Consider the following 13,349-nt stretch of genomic DNA (forward strand, 5'->3'; position numbering starts at 1 on the left):
GACAGGCTCCAAAGCTATAGAGAAACCCTGTCTCGAAAAAAACAAACAAAAAAAAGTACATTTTATGAACATCTAAATTCCTAAATTCAGACTTCCGGGTATGGTGGCACACACCTCTGAATCCTAGCCGTTGGACATGGAGGGAGGAGGATAGCTCCAGTACATTCTTAACAACATGAGAGCCCGGCAAATAAGTAAATAATGAAGCACACAACTTGTCCTCACTCTTCCTTACCCACTGGAACCGTCTGGAGCCTTGTGTGGTTTCCGGTGCACCTATCATAGCCGGAGTCCACTACCCTTTCAAACTGCTCTGGTTCCTTGTTCCTTCAGGAAAGGAGCTGAGTGGCCAAACGGGGGGCCTTTAAAGCAGAAAACCTAAAGAGCTCGAGGGCTATGGGTGTCGTTCTAGAGTGCCACTGAGTATATCAAGGCTGTGGGTGTCTGTCGTTCTAGAGTGCCACTGAGTATATCAAGGCTGTGGGTGTCTGTCGTTCTAGAGTGCCACTGAGTATATCAAGGCTGTGGGTGTCTGTCGTTCTAGAGTGCCACTGAGTATATCAAAACCTGGGGTTTGATCCCCGCACCATGGTCAATTACTCAGATTCTTCCGTAGATAACCCGGAGAAGCCTCTGAGCTTGACCAGGTGATTTTCAAGGTTACTAAAAAACAAGTTCATTTTAGGAGATGGCTAGGAATGTTCTCAGCCATTCATTCACTCACCCTCATTCTCGGTACGTTTACCCCAGTCTGTTATCTAACCGATTGGGAATACAAATAGCAAAAAAGAGATTAGGTAAACAGCCAATTGCAATCAAGTTTGGCCAGTGGTACGAGGCACTGTAGCCTGTAGGGAGTTGGGAGAAAGTGAATTGAGGCCTGTCAGAGAAGGCTTCTAGAACCAGAAGAACTTGAGCCGTGAGTTGCAAAGTTAAGTAGGCATTAGGGAAAGGGTTGTGTAAATGTGTTGCATAGACAAAGAGGAAGAGCAAGAGCAAGGTCCAAACAAGCACGCTGGCATTGGCTATATGCATTGTTAGTTTACGGTCAAGAAATTTACTAGCCTTGGGGGCTCTTTGCTCAGTTCACTAGCTTCCATTCCTGAGAATTTTTTTTTCTAATAAGCTGTCTCTATTTCTTTACTTTGTCTAGCTTTTGTTTTGCTTTTATTTGTTTTTTCCAAAGTTTCTTTGTTTAACAGCACTAGCTGTACCAGAACTCCACTTGGTAGACCCGACTGGCCTCAAACTCGCTGTGATCTACCTGCCTCTGCCTTCTGAGTGCTGGAATTAAAGACCGTGCTATCACCTCCTGTTTGTTTGCTTTTTGAGAAAGGGTTTCCTTGTGTAGCCCTGACTACCCTGACCTCAAACTCACAGACGTCCTTCTGCTTCTGCTTCCTGAGTGCTGGGGCTAAAGGCATGTGCCACCACACCCTGCCTTCCAGGCCTAACTTTTTCCGTTTCCTCTCCTGGTATTCTCACCTAAATTGTACTGTTTTTCTCTTAAGCTCTAGTGAAATTGTCCTCAAGTTTAAAAAAAGAAAAAAAAAAAAAGAAAAAAGAATACTAAACAAGGCGCTGGAGGTTATGCCCTCCTAGCCCAAAATGCTTCATGCCCTGTTAGAAGAAGCCTTGGCTTTTTTTTTTTTTTTTTTTTTTTTTTGGTTTTTGTTCCAGGCAGGGTTTCTCTGTAGACCAGGCTGGTCTCGAACTCACAGAGATCCTCCTGCCTCCCGAGTGCTGGGATTGAAGGCATGCACCACCCGGCAATTTTGTTTGTTAACTAATGAAAAGCAGGATATTGAGTTTCAGGTAGAAACCCATTTATGACTAAGACCAGTTAAGAGGCTGGAGAGGAATTCTAAGTGGGTGCACAGCCTGTGGAATGGCGGGTGACTAGAGAGCCAAGGGGGAAAGGGTTTGCAGTTCCCTGACCTGGGAAAGTTAGATGAAAGATCAGGTGTCCTGGCTAGTCAACTTGACCTAAACTAGGGACATCTGAAAGGAGGGAACCTCAGTTGAGAAAATGCCTCCATTTGGTCCTGTTGTAAGGCATTTTCTTAATTAGTGATTGATAGGGTAGGGCCAAGCCCATGGTGGGTGGTGCCATCCTGGGCTGGTGGTCCTGGGTTCTATAAGAAAGCAGTTTGACCAAGTCATGAGGAGCAAGCCAGTAAGCAGTACTCCTTCATTGGCTCATGCCTCCAAGTTCCTTCCCTGTTTGAGTTCCTGTCCAGCTTCCTTCAGTGGTGGAGTACAGTGTTGAAGTATAAGCCAGATAAACCTTTTCCTCCTCAACTTGCTTTAGTCATGATGTCTCATCCCAAAGAGAGAAACCCCAGCTGAGACAGATGCTAATATGAATTTCAGGACTAGAGAAATGGCTCCGTGCTTATGAGTCTGCACTGCTCTTGCAGAGGACTTGAATTCTATCCCTAGCTCATCCCTGCCTAGACTCCAGTTCAGTGAATATGATGCTCTCTGACCTCTAGAGGCACCTGTCCCAGCATAGACACACCCACACTGCGCTATAAACATGTATACATAAAAAAAATAATAATTTGTGTCATTGCAACTCACACCTTTAGTCTTAGCACTAGGAAGGCAAACATAGGAAGATCAGAAATTCAAGGTCATTCTTGACTACGGGTGAGTTTAAAGCCAGCCGGGTCTATATGGAATGAGTTCCAGGCCAGTTTGAACTCCAAAATAAAATAAAAGAAAGAAAGTGGGACTGAAGAGGTGGCTTAGCAGTTAAGAACACTTGCAGCTCTTCCAGGGAACCGGGGTTCTGTTCCCAACACCTACATGACAGCTCATGGCTGCCTGAAACTCCAGTTCCGGCGGATCTGGCACCTCCATACAGACATACATAGAGGCAAAGCACCAATACACAGAAGAGAAAAATTTGAAAAAAAGGAAAGGACTTTGAAAGAGAAACAACTCATTTGGGGGTATGCTTTGTTGGAGGTACCTGTGGAGATATCAAAAAACATTTTTTTTTTTGAGATAAGGTCTACTGTGGCCTAGACTAGCCTCCAATTTTCTACATAGCCCTGGTTACCTTCACCACATAGTTAAGGATAACCTTGAGTTCCTGATCTTTCCTCCTCCACCTTCCAAATGCTAGGATTACAGACAGGCATGTACCCTGGTGACCTGGTTGGAGAAATGATTTTAAATATGGTTCTTCTATGTAATCTAAGAACTGAGAAAGGGAGACTAAAAAAAAAACCCACAGATTAAATCATTTGGCCAATTCTAAAAACAAACATATAGATTTACAGCACACGATATTCTGCAGAGATTTGGATTCACCTGAGAAATTGGGTTAGGCTAATATAGATGTAATGATTGTATGATATAATTAGTGTCATTATATCTAAAATATGACTACGAAGAAATTGGTTTACTCTGAATGCCAGATAATCACTTGGCCAGTGATTTAAGTCACTTTTGGTCTTGCATACGTCAAGTCTATACGGCCGGCAGAGGGTGGCTCTCCATTGCCGCACACCTAATTACCATAAGCCAGGCCTGTTTAAGAACGCAGTCCTGGAGGTGAGGAATCACACCATAGAGCTGGATTCTTTTTTTTTTTTTTTTTTTTTTTGGTTTTTTTCGAGACAGAATTTCTCTGTGGCTTTGGAGCCTGTCCTGGAACTAGCTCTGTAGACCAGGCTGGTCTCGAACTCACAGAGATCCGCCTGCCTCTGCCTCCCGAGTGCTGGGATTAAAGGCGAGCGCCACCACCACCCGGCTAGAGCTGGATTCTTTGTTTAGGGTCTCATGAGATGGAAAGAAGCCGTGTTGAGCTCTTCTCTGGAGGCGTGTCACGGAAGATCCTTCCAGACTGGCATCCTTGCTAGCATCCTTGAGTTTCTTGTTGTAGCAAAGAACCATCCTCCTTGTTGACTGTCAGCTAGGAGCCAGTCTCATCCCAGGGCCTATCTGCATTCCTTACCAGGTGGACTCCAGCTTCAAGCCAGGGAACTTTACACGCTTCTTGCTTGTTTTACTTGAGTCTCTTCCATGTGTGGCTGAACGACCCTGTTGGGCAGACTCCCTGTTGCTATGGCAGATACCCTGTTGCTACGACAAACACCAGAGAGAACCAGTAAGGCAGAGAAGGGTTTCTTTTACTCCATGATTTCAGTCCATGGGTCACTGGTTCCTTGGCTTTGGGCCAGATGCAAGCCAGACCATCATTGCTAAAGGAATACAATGGAACTAGGTAACCAGGAAAACAGGAAGGACCAGGGCTAAGAAATGCCCCTAATCCCCTACCCCAAGAGATCCATTTCTTCCACCTAGGCACAACTTCCATAACTTCCACTACCTAACGACCCGTTTCAATATTGAATCTTTCAATTGCTTAAACCAGTGGTTAGGTCAAAGTCCCCACAATCTCATCCCTTCTAGAAACAACCTCATGGACTTCCTCAGAAGGGTGCTTACTAACCCTGTAGGCATCTTTCAATGGAAGCAATCTGACCATCAAGATAAGCATCCCAGAGCCCTCTATGACTAATAGGCAATTGCATATTTTACAGTCAGATGTGCTGTGTAGGCTAACGTAACCATAACAGGCAAACCCTATCGTATTAACGGTCCCATTGGTTATATAGTTTGTTTTGCTGGTGGTGTGGTATTTGGAGGGTTGGTTAGGTGGGCATTATTTCAGGATTTTCCCATCACAACTACCTAGAAAAATCAAAATAGAGATGTTTAAACAAGACTGCTGGGTCTGTAAAAACCTTGACAACATCTAGTTGAGGCGTGGCAGCCCCAGAACTCAGATGTGCTCTTCTCTCCCCCTTTTTTCTCTCACAAGGGAGGCAAACTTCTTTTTAGTGTATATATAGAAGGTTGTTTTTTGTTTTGTTTTGTTTTTTTTAATTGATATTTATTGAGCTCTACAGTTTTCTCTGCTCCCCTCCCTGCCTTTCCCCTGCAACCTTCAACCCTCCCCCAAGGTCCCCATGCTCCCAATTGACTCAGGAGATCTTGTCTTTTTCTACTTCCCATGTAGATTAGATCTGTGTCAGTCTCTCTTAGTGTCCGCATTGCTGTCTAAGTTCTCTGGGATTGTGGTTTGTAGGCTGGCTTTCTTTGCTTTATGTTTAAAAACCATCTATGAGTGAGTACATGTGATAATTGTTTTCTAGCTCCATCCATTTTCCTGCAAAATTCAAGCTGTTGTTATTTTTTTCTGCTATGTAGTACTCCATTGTGTAAATGTACCACATTTTCCTTATCCATTGTTCGATCGAGGGGCATTTAGGTTGTTTCCAGGTTCTGGCTATGACAAACAAAGCTGCTATGAACATAGTTGAGCACATGTCCTTGTGGCATAATTGAGTATCCTTTGGATATATGCACAAAAGTGGTATTACTGGGTCTTGAGGAAGGTTGTTTCCTAATTTGCTGAGAAATCACCACACTGACATCCAAAGGGATTGTACCTGCTTGCATTCCCACCAGCAATGCAGGTGTGGTCCCTTTTCCCCACAATCTTTCTAGCATAAGTTGCCATCAGTGTTTTTGATCTTGGTCATTCTTACAAGTGTAAGATGGAATCTCAGAGTTGTTTTGATTTACATTTCTCTGATGACTAAGGATGTTGAACATTTCCTTAAGTGTCTTTCAGTCATTTTAAATTCCTCTGTTGAGAGTTCTCTGTTTAGGTCTGTACTCCATTTTTTTTTTTTGGATTATGTGATCTTTTGGTGTCCAATTTCTTGAGTTCTTGGTATATTTTGAAGATCAAACCTCTGTCTGATGTGAGGTTTGTAGGCTGGCTTTCTTTGCTTTATGTTTAAAAACCACCTATAAGTGAGTACATGTGATAATTGTTTTTCTGTGTCTGGGTTACCTCACTCAAAATAATGTTTTCTAGCTCCATCCATTTTCCTGAAAAATTCAATATGTCTTGTTGACCATGTTCTTTGCTTTACAGAAGCTTTTCAGTTTCGGGAGGTCCCATTTATTAATTGTTTCTCTGTGTCTGTGCTGCTGTGGTTCTATTTAGGAAGTTGTTCCCTGTGCCAATGCGTTCAAGTGTACTTCCCACTTTCTCTTCTATAAGCTTCAGTGTGGTTGGCTTTATGTTGAGGTCTTTGATCCATTTGGATTTGAGTTTTGTGCATGGTGATAGATATGGGTCTATTTTCATTCTTATACATGTTGATATCCAGTTATGCCAGCACCATTTGTTAAATATGCTTTCTTTTTTCCATTTGATATTTTTTGCTTCTTTATCAAAGATCAGGTGTTAGAAGATTATATGGATTGATATCCGGGTCTTCTATTCGGTTCCATTGGTCCTCCTGTCTGTTCTTATGTCAATACCAGGCTGTTTTCAGTACTGTAGCTCTGTAGTAGAGTTTGAAGTCAGGGATTGTGATGCCTCCAGAAGTTCTTTTGTTGTACAGGATTGTTTTGGCTATCCCGAGTTTTCCATATGAAGTTTAGTACCGTTCTTTCGAGGTCTTTGAAGAATTTTGCTGGGATTTTGATGGGCATTGTGTCGAATCTGTTTCTCTCACTCTCTTGAAAAAGGCAATCTAGGTAGGTGGTGGTGGCAAATGTCCTTAATCCCAGCACTCGGGAGGCAGAGGCAGGCAGATCTCTGTGAGTTCAAAGCCATCCTGGTCTACAGAGAAAGTTTCAGGACAGGTTCCAAAGATACACAGAGAAACCCTATCTTGGAAAAAAGAAAAAAGGCAATCTGGAATCCCTCTCTAATTTGTCTTTGCAAACCCTAAACCAAGGTAATCTTTTCTTTTGAAGTTACAATAAACCCATGTTCCCTTTCTTATGATGAATTTATTATGAAACCCTGGATTATCTAACTAGCCTTATGGTACTTTTAAATTAAAAGCATACTAGGAAAGTACAGCTATGAAATGTGTGTCAGGTGGGATAGAACCAGCCTATCAGGGATATATTTAATCCATAGCTGATTCTTAGAGTTTGAAAGGGGTCAGAGCCAAGTCAATTTCTCAAGTATCTATAACTGCTATTGAGGTAACAGGCAAAGTCTATATCATGTGAAGAGTTTGCAAATGTTGAGGGTGTGTGTGTGTGATCACTAGGAATCACACTCAGGGCAGCTCACATTCTCGGCCTTGCCTTCTTTTCCCAGTATTTTGTAACTATTTCTGACATTCAAATTGATGGCATCTATAAAAACAAAGCAAAAACTCTACAAGAGAAATTGTTAATCACCCTGATCGAGAATAAGACCACTACTACAATTTATTTTTTTATTTTTTTATTTATTTAGTATACAATGTTCTGTCTGTATGCCTACAGGCCAGAAGAGGGCGCCAGACCTCATTACAGATGGTTGTGAGCCACCATGTGGTTGTTGGGAATTGAACTCAGGACCTTTGGAAGAGCAGGCAATGCTCTTAACCACTGAGCCATCTCTCCAGCCCCCCCCCCCTTTTTTTTTTTAAATATTTATTTATTTATTATGCTTACAATATTCTGTCTGTGTGTATGTCTGCAGGCCAGAAGAGGGCACCAGACCTCATTGCAGATGGTTGTGAGCCACCATGTGGTTGCTGGGAATTGAACTCAGGACCTCTGGAAGAGCAGGCAATGCTCTTAACCACTGAGCCATCTCTCCAGCCCCCACTACTACAATTTAAAGCCAAATTTGAAGCAAGTTTTATTTAAATACTGGCCAAGTGAGTGGACTCTGGTCAGGTTCATACACAGGTTCCTGGGAAATGGCTCAGAATCACAGTTGACAGCGGTTTAAGAAGGAAAACCCATAATTCACCGTATTTTTCATCAGGGGTAAGCATACATTCTGATGTACCTGTAGGCTACATCCAATCAATGGCAAGCGTACCTCTGCTGTGTAATCTGCCTGAGAACTTCCTGCCCACGTGTGTTCAAGCACATCTGATGCAGATGGCTCCCACAACCTTGTTAAGGGGAGTGAAAACACGTGGTTTGCTATCTCCCCTACACAACAGCCTCCAGCATTTCAGGAACTCTCTGTCCTCGGGTAAGGGGCTTGCAGACCAGAGGCATTTTTGTTTCATGGCTCTCTTAGGCATCGTAATTAAAACTTAAAATAAACTAAATTAAAATAAAATAAGGTCACATCTTGACCTTTGCTTCCTTCAAAATACCAGTATATGTGTATATAATCATTGCAATGTTGTTCTACATCATCACATCTGGGGCAGGGGTGATCTACTGAGCTGGTGTCGTGCCCATCCGGTCAATGCTGTGCCTTAATAAAGCACACAATTGTAACTACCATGAATTTCAAACTCAAAAATTCATGAGCTGAATTGGGGCTGTAGCTCAGTGTTAGAGCACCACCTAGCATGCATGAAGCTCTAGTTCAATCCTCATTAAAGCATTCTTTGTATTTAACTAAAAAAAAAAAAAAAATCATTCAGCAGGCGGATCTCTGAGTTCGAGGTGAGCCTGGTACCAAGAGTGAGCTTGAGGACAGCCAGGGCTCCACAGAGAAATCCTGTCTCAAAACAAGAACAATCACTAGTAGTTTTAATACAGAGAAGCAAATTGCAGGATAATTTAAAAAAAAAAAAAAAAACTCACTTGAGCTGTAATCCTTCCCAGGTAGTCCTTGCGTCATCGCCTTTGTGAGGCTTGTGAATACCCAGCCTTTAGCTGAACTTACCTGCTTTATGACTATGAAGAAGTATTTTCTCATAATTATACAAGTTAAAAGGTCCTCTCAGCTGTGGCCGAAATAGCTCAGTTGGGAGAGCGTTAGACTGAAGATCTAAAGGTCCCTGGTTCGATCCCGGGTTTCGGCAGTGATTTTATACGGCTTCACCTAGACTACGACTCACGTTTAGCAGATCTTTGTATGTAGTTAACTGAGCTGTCTCTTACTCTAATATGTGTTCCTGTGTTCGTTTTTGTATAGTGTAGAGTTAGTGTGCCCTGACTTGTACTCAGCTAAGTCTCCTCCATGAAGAGTGTAGCACACGGCGTTTGTCCAGCTGGGATAACAATAACCAAAACCCGCAAGCAGATGGTGGATCGAGTACGGGGGAATGAAGGGATCCTTTTCCGGTTCAGGTCACACTAGCGTTTTCAGGCCAAATACAGCACACGTAAATAAATGTGAATTTCAGAGACATAACCCTTTAGAATAATCGTTGTCCCAAATTTTGCACAGAAAATACAAATGTCGTCGTTTCCGTGGAATTCCTGTGTAACTGAATGCAATATATTTTCTTCTGCTACATTGAAAACCTCTATTATACAGCTTCCTGTCCTCCGACTTCACCTTGTACCCAGACCTCAAGCACTCAAGATGAACTGAGTTTAAGAGGGAGAACCAGCTGAGCCTCACTGCGTCACAGCTTTTACAAGTATATCTGCATCTTTGACCTGATTGGGTCACAAAGCCACCCCCACCTCCGCTTCATTTCCCTCTCCACAGACTCCATTCCTGCCCAGGCCTCTAGAGGCTGGCACAGTTCTGAACTGCGGTGGGAAACAAGAGTTTCTGAAGGCTTTGGAATGGATTTTAATACCAAACCAATGAGTCAGCCGCTGGAGAAGGCAACGGAGCAAAGCTCAGAGGAGTCAATAGAGCTTTCTATGTGGACAGGTGCCAGGCTGAGCCAGGCGCGGACACCACTGAGATCCAAGCCTCACATTCTAAGGAGATACACTATGGTAAAACCACCACCACCAACAACAACAGCAAAACCAGCAACTTTCTGCACACCGACTCTTGCTCTTTTGTTAATTGCCAAGAGGCTAGATGATGTGGGGCTTCATCCAGCACGTCAGTAGATTCTTGAGAGGAAGGGTGTGCTTTGGTCAGAGACTTGAAACTCCAGGAATGACCAACCAAACACTAGAACAAACCAAAATGATCATCTAATAAACTGCACAGTTCAAGCTTGGAAGGATGGGTGTCACGTGGGCTATGAGTAGTTTTAGGTGCCGAATTGGAAAACAGTGCTGGGTTATTGGTTTATTTGGTTAAACACCAATCTAGATGACGTTATTGTGGTGTGAGTGCGTGTGTGCGTGTGTGCGTGCATGCGTGTGCAGGTAAAGGTGCTTGTGTACATGTGTATGAGTGTGCAGGTAAAGGTGCTTGTGTGTGCGTGCATGCGTGTGCAGGTAAAGGTGCTTGTGTGCGTGTGTGTGCGTGTGCAGGTAAAGGTGCTTGTGGTCAAACCTCAGGATCTGAATTCATTCCCCAGGATCCCCTTGATGGGAGGACAAAACTGATCCCTGAAAATAGTTCTCTGGCTTTCCCACAAGCACTGTGGGATGTGGGTTTGCCCACCCCCCATACATAAATAAATGTAATTTAAAAAAGATGCTGTAAGTAATATGCAAATCAGACGACTTTGAGCAAGGCCAACTAGTCTCCATATTGTAGTTTGCTCCGTGCAGTCATTTGAAACCCTTAAGAGCAAAAGTGAACTTCTAATGAGAAAGATCCCTGCCTGCCTGAATCTCTGGCTGGCTGCCCATTGTGTTCATTTGGAATCGAGACTGCTTCGTCACATCAAAGCTCTCACAGATACTAAGTCTGTCACCCTGCCCTATAGATTTTCTTTTTCTTTTTCATTTTTTGGTTTTTCGAGTCAGGGTTTCCTCTGTAGCTTTGGAACCTGCCCTGGAAGTAGCACTTGTAGACCAGGCTGGCCTCGAACTCACAGAGATCCGCCTGCCTCTGCCTCCCAAGTGCGCCACCACTGCCTAGCATTTTTTTTTTAATTTTTGGGAATAGAGTATATACATGCAATGAAATATAATCGTATCTATCCCCGCTTATTCCTTCCAACTCCATTCATAGCCCTCCAGCGTACCCATCTCAACTTCTCACTTCTTTCTTTTTTTCTTTGTGTCTTTTTCTTTTCCCCTTAGTCTGGTGGGTTACGTGGATGGGTGTGGGAAACCTCCCAGTGGTCACATTCTCAGTGAAGTTCGATTCTCTCTCCTCCAGCAACTATCCACCGCCAATAACTCCAGTACGGTGTGGGGCCTGGAAATCATCTATCTATCTGTGAAGGGATTTGGGCTGGCTTGATTTTGTGCAGGCCTTGAGTAGGTAGCCACAGCTGTAGCACATTCCTGAATCTGATAGCCAGGTCAGGTTTAAAGACAGCCACACCCCGCCTCCTCGTCCTGTGGCGCTAACATTCTTTCTGACTCCTGTTTTGCAAGGTTCCCTAAGCGTTTGTGATGGTGGGGCTGATGTAGACGTCCTGTTTAGCTGAGCAGTCGCAGTCTCTTATTCCCAGCTCTGTGACCAGTTGCACATCTCGCCATCGACCGCTGTCCACTGCAAAAGACGCCTCCCTGCCCAAGGTTGAGCAGAGCCCAGGTCTGTCAGCACCAGGAGTTAGGGCGACTGAAGAAGTTTGGGCCCCGACAGGTTTTGAACCTGTACTTGTATTACGTTCTAAAAAATATCTGTCTCTTTTATTTTCATCTCTGTCTCTAACTGTAGCCATTCAGTTTTGTTTCTCCGGAGCAACCTGACAGCTTGCTTCAGCATCTTTTATACACAGGTAAGAGGGAGGCTGGGCTCTTTAGTAAAAATGGGAATCATACACTTTTGCCCTGTCCAAGTTTCAGTCGTGCCTCCCCTGCCCCCGCGGGAGGGAGGACACCTGTGAGAAGCACCTGGGACCCAAGCAAGAAGGGTAGAGAGGACAGCTGAGTCACCTCACTCAACTCGCAAGGCATAGTTCAGATGCCTTTATCCACCCACTCTACCGGATGATGCTTTGCCAGCTGGGTACAGGGGGCACCCCAGAGAAGATGGCACTCCAGGGTGTGCTAGGGAGGAGACCACACCATGCCCAAGCTTGCCACTTTGGCGCAAAGTCTGAGTCCTAGAAAGTTAAGAAGACAATACAACGGAAAACTTTCTACCTTTTCTTTAATCGCATGTTAGCAGGACACCCGTGCACAAATGGTTTTCCCCCTCCCCTCTATCTTGAAGGACAAAGATTAGTCAACTAAAGACGATTTTAAATTCTTACCAGCTTGCAGATGGCACCAGAGGAATCTACACAACAGACTTTCTTAACTACCTTTATCTACTGTTAATTTCCTATGTATTTGCTTTCTCACAATGTGTTGCTCTGGAGACATAAGGTCCTTTTCCTTTATCTTGTCACTCATCCGAAAATATTTCATTATTATTTTTTCTTGTTGAAGGTGCTATACAAACTGGAACTTTGAGCCACTTGAAGAATCACCCATCCCGAGTCTGTATATCTCTCGTGTCTCTGAAATGCACGTGTTTATACACTTGCTTATTTTTTTCTTGCTTTTTCCTTTTGTTCAAAGAACGTCATCTGAGAACGCACAAAACAGGGATAATTCTTCCTCCTTTCCAGGTGCTTGGGGATAAGGAAAGAACCGAAAGGGAGGTGCAAGGGAAGAGCACCTACCAGCAAAGGCCTAGAGGGCCGAAGGGTTGTGGCAGGGTCTGCTGTAAAAATAAAATATTGTGGTATCAGAGAAGATGGGGGTGGGCGCAGAGTACCGAGGGTTGGAGTTGCGCGTGCGCAAGGCTGGCCCTGGGCGGGGGCGGGGGTTAGATTGGGAGGGTTTACTCCGACTCGTGGCGCGGCTTTTTTCGGCTATTGTGTTTTGTGGTTGTATTTTTTGAGTTGGGGCACTCGGGATGGGGAATTGAAAGTCGTGTGTTGGATGAAAGGGCAGTCTGACAGCAGTAACCATTGGTTTCAGCCTGTTTTTTTCTGGGTTTAGGGGAACAAACACGTAGTGTGGCAATTGTTAGCGGGCGGCTTTTGTTCCCGCCACATACTTTTGCAGAACTCGGGGTTCACGGCTAAAGGAACAAGGCTCTAAATGAAAGGGGGCATGTTTAAGAAATCTGTATTCAGATGGTAAGCAACTGCATCATTACATTTTATAATCCATTTTGCTTCCCTCTCACTCTCACGTGATCTGTGCCCGACTATTGTGTTAAACACACAAAAAAGTCAATTTTATGTAAGAGTACGTTCCAGAGAAGTGGTAAGAGTCTTCAAATACTGAACCAGGATGACATCTCGTGGGCCCGGATAGCTCAGTCGGTGGAGCATCAGACTTTTAATCTGAGGGTCCAGGGTTCAAGTCCCTGTTCGGGCGCTACTGCTTTCTTTTAGAAAATCACTAGGCTTACTCATTTTAGGGTATCAGACATCATGTCATTAAAAAAAAAAAAAATGCAAAAATCCTGGCGAGCACACCACGAGCCTCGTGGCTACTTGGGAAGGAACAAGAAAGTTTCGGAGACACAGACACTGTCCCTCGGCCCCACGGGTGGCTGTCTCGGGTTTGCCTACATCGTCCCA

General features: G+C 44.0%; 2 non-coding genes across 2 annotated transcripts; both read left to right on the plus strand.

Annotated features, from left to right (window-relative positions):
* Positions 1-8,740: 8,740 nt before the first annotated feature.
* On the plus strand, positions 8,741-8,813 carry Trnaf-gaa (transfer RNA phenylalanine (anticodon GAA)). The gene has a single exon. It is a non-coding gene; the product is annotated as a tRNA-Phe (tRNA).
* Positions 8,814-13,070: 4,257 nt separating this feature from the next.
* Trnak-uuu (transfer RNA lysine (anticodon UUU)) lies at positions 13,071-13,143 on the plus strand. Its single transcript has one exon. It is a non-coding gene; the product is annotated as a tRNA-Lys (tRNA).
* Positions 13,144-13,349: the final 206 nt, after the last annotated feature.

The sequence above is a fragment of the Microtus pennsylvanicus genome, chromosome 5, assembly GCF_037038515.1.
Source record: "Microtus pennsylvanicus isolate mMicPen1 chromosome 5, mMicPen1.hap1, whole genome shotgun sequence".
Lineage (NCBI taxonomy): Eukaryota > Metazoa > Chordata > Mammalia > Rodentia > Cricetidae > Microtus > Microtus pennsylvanicus.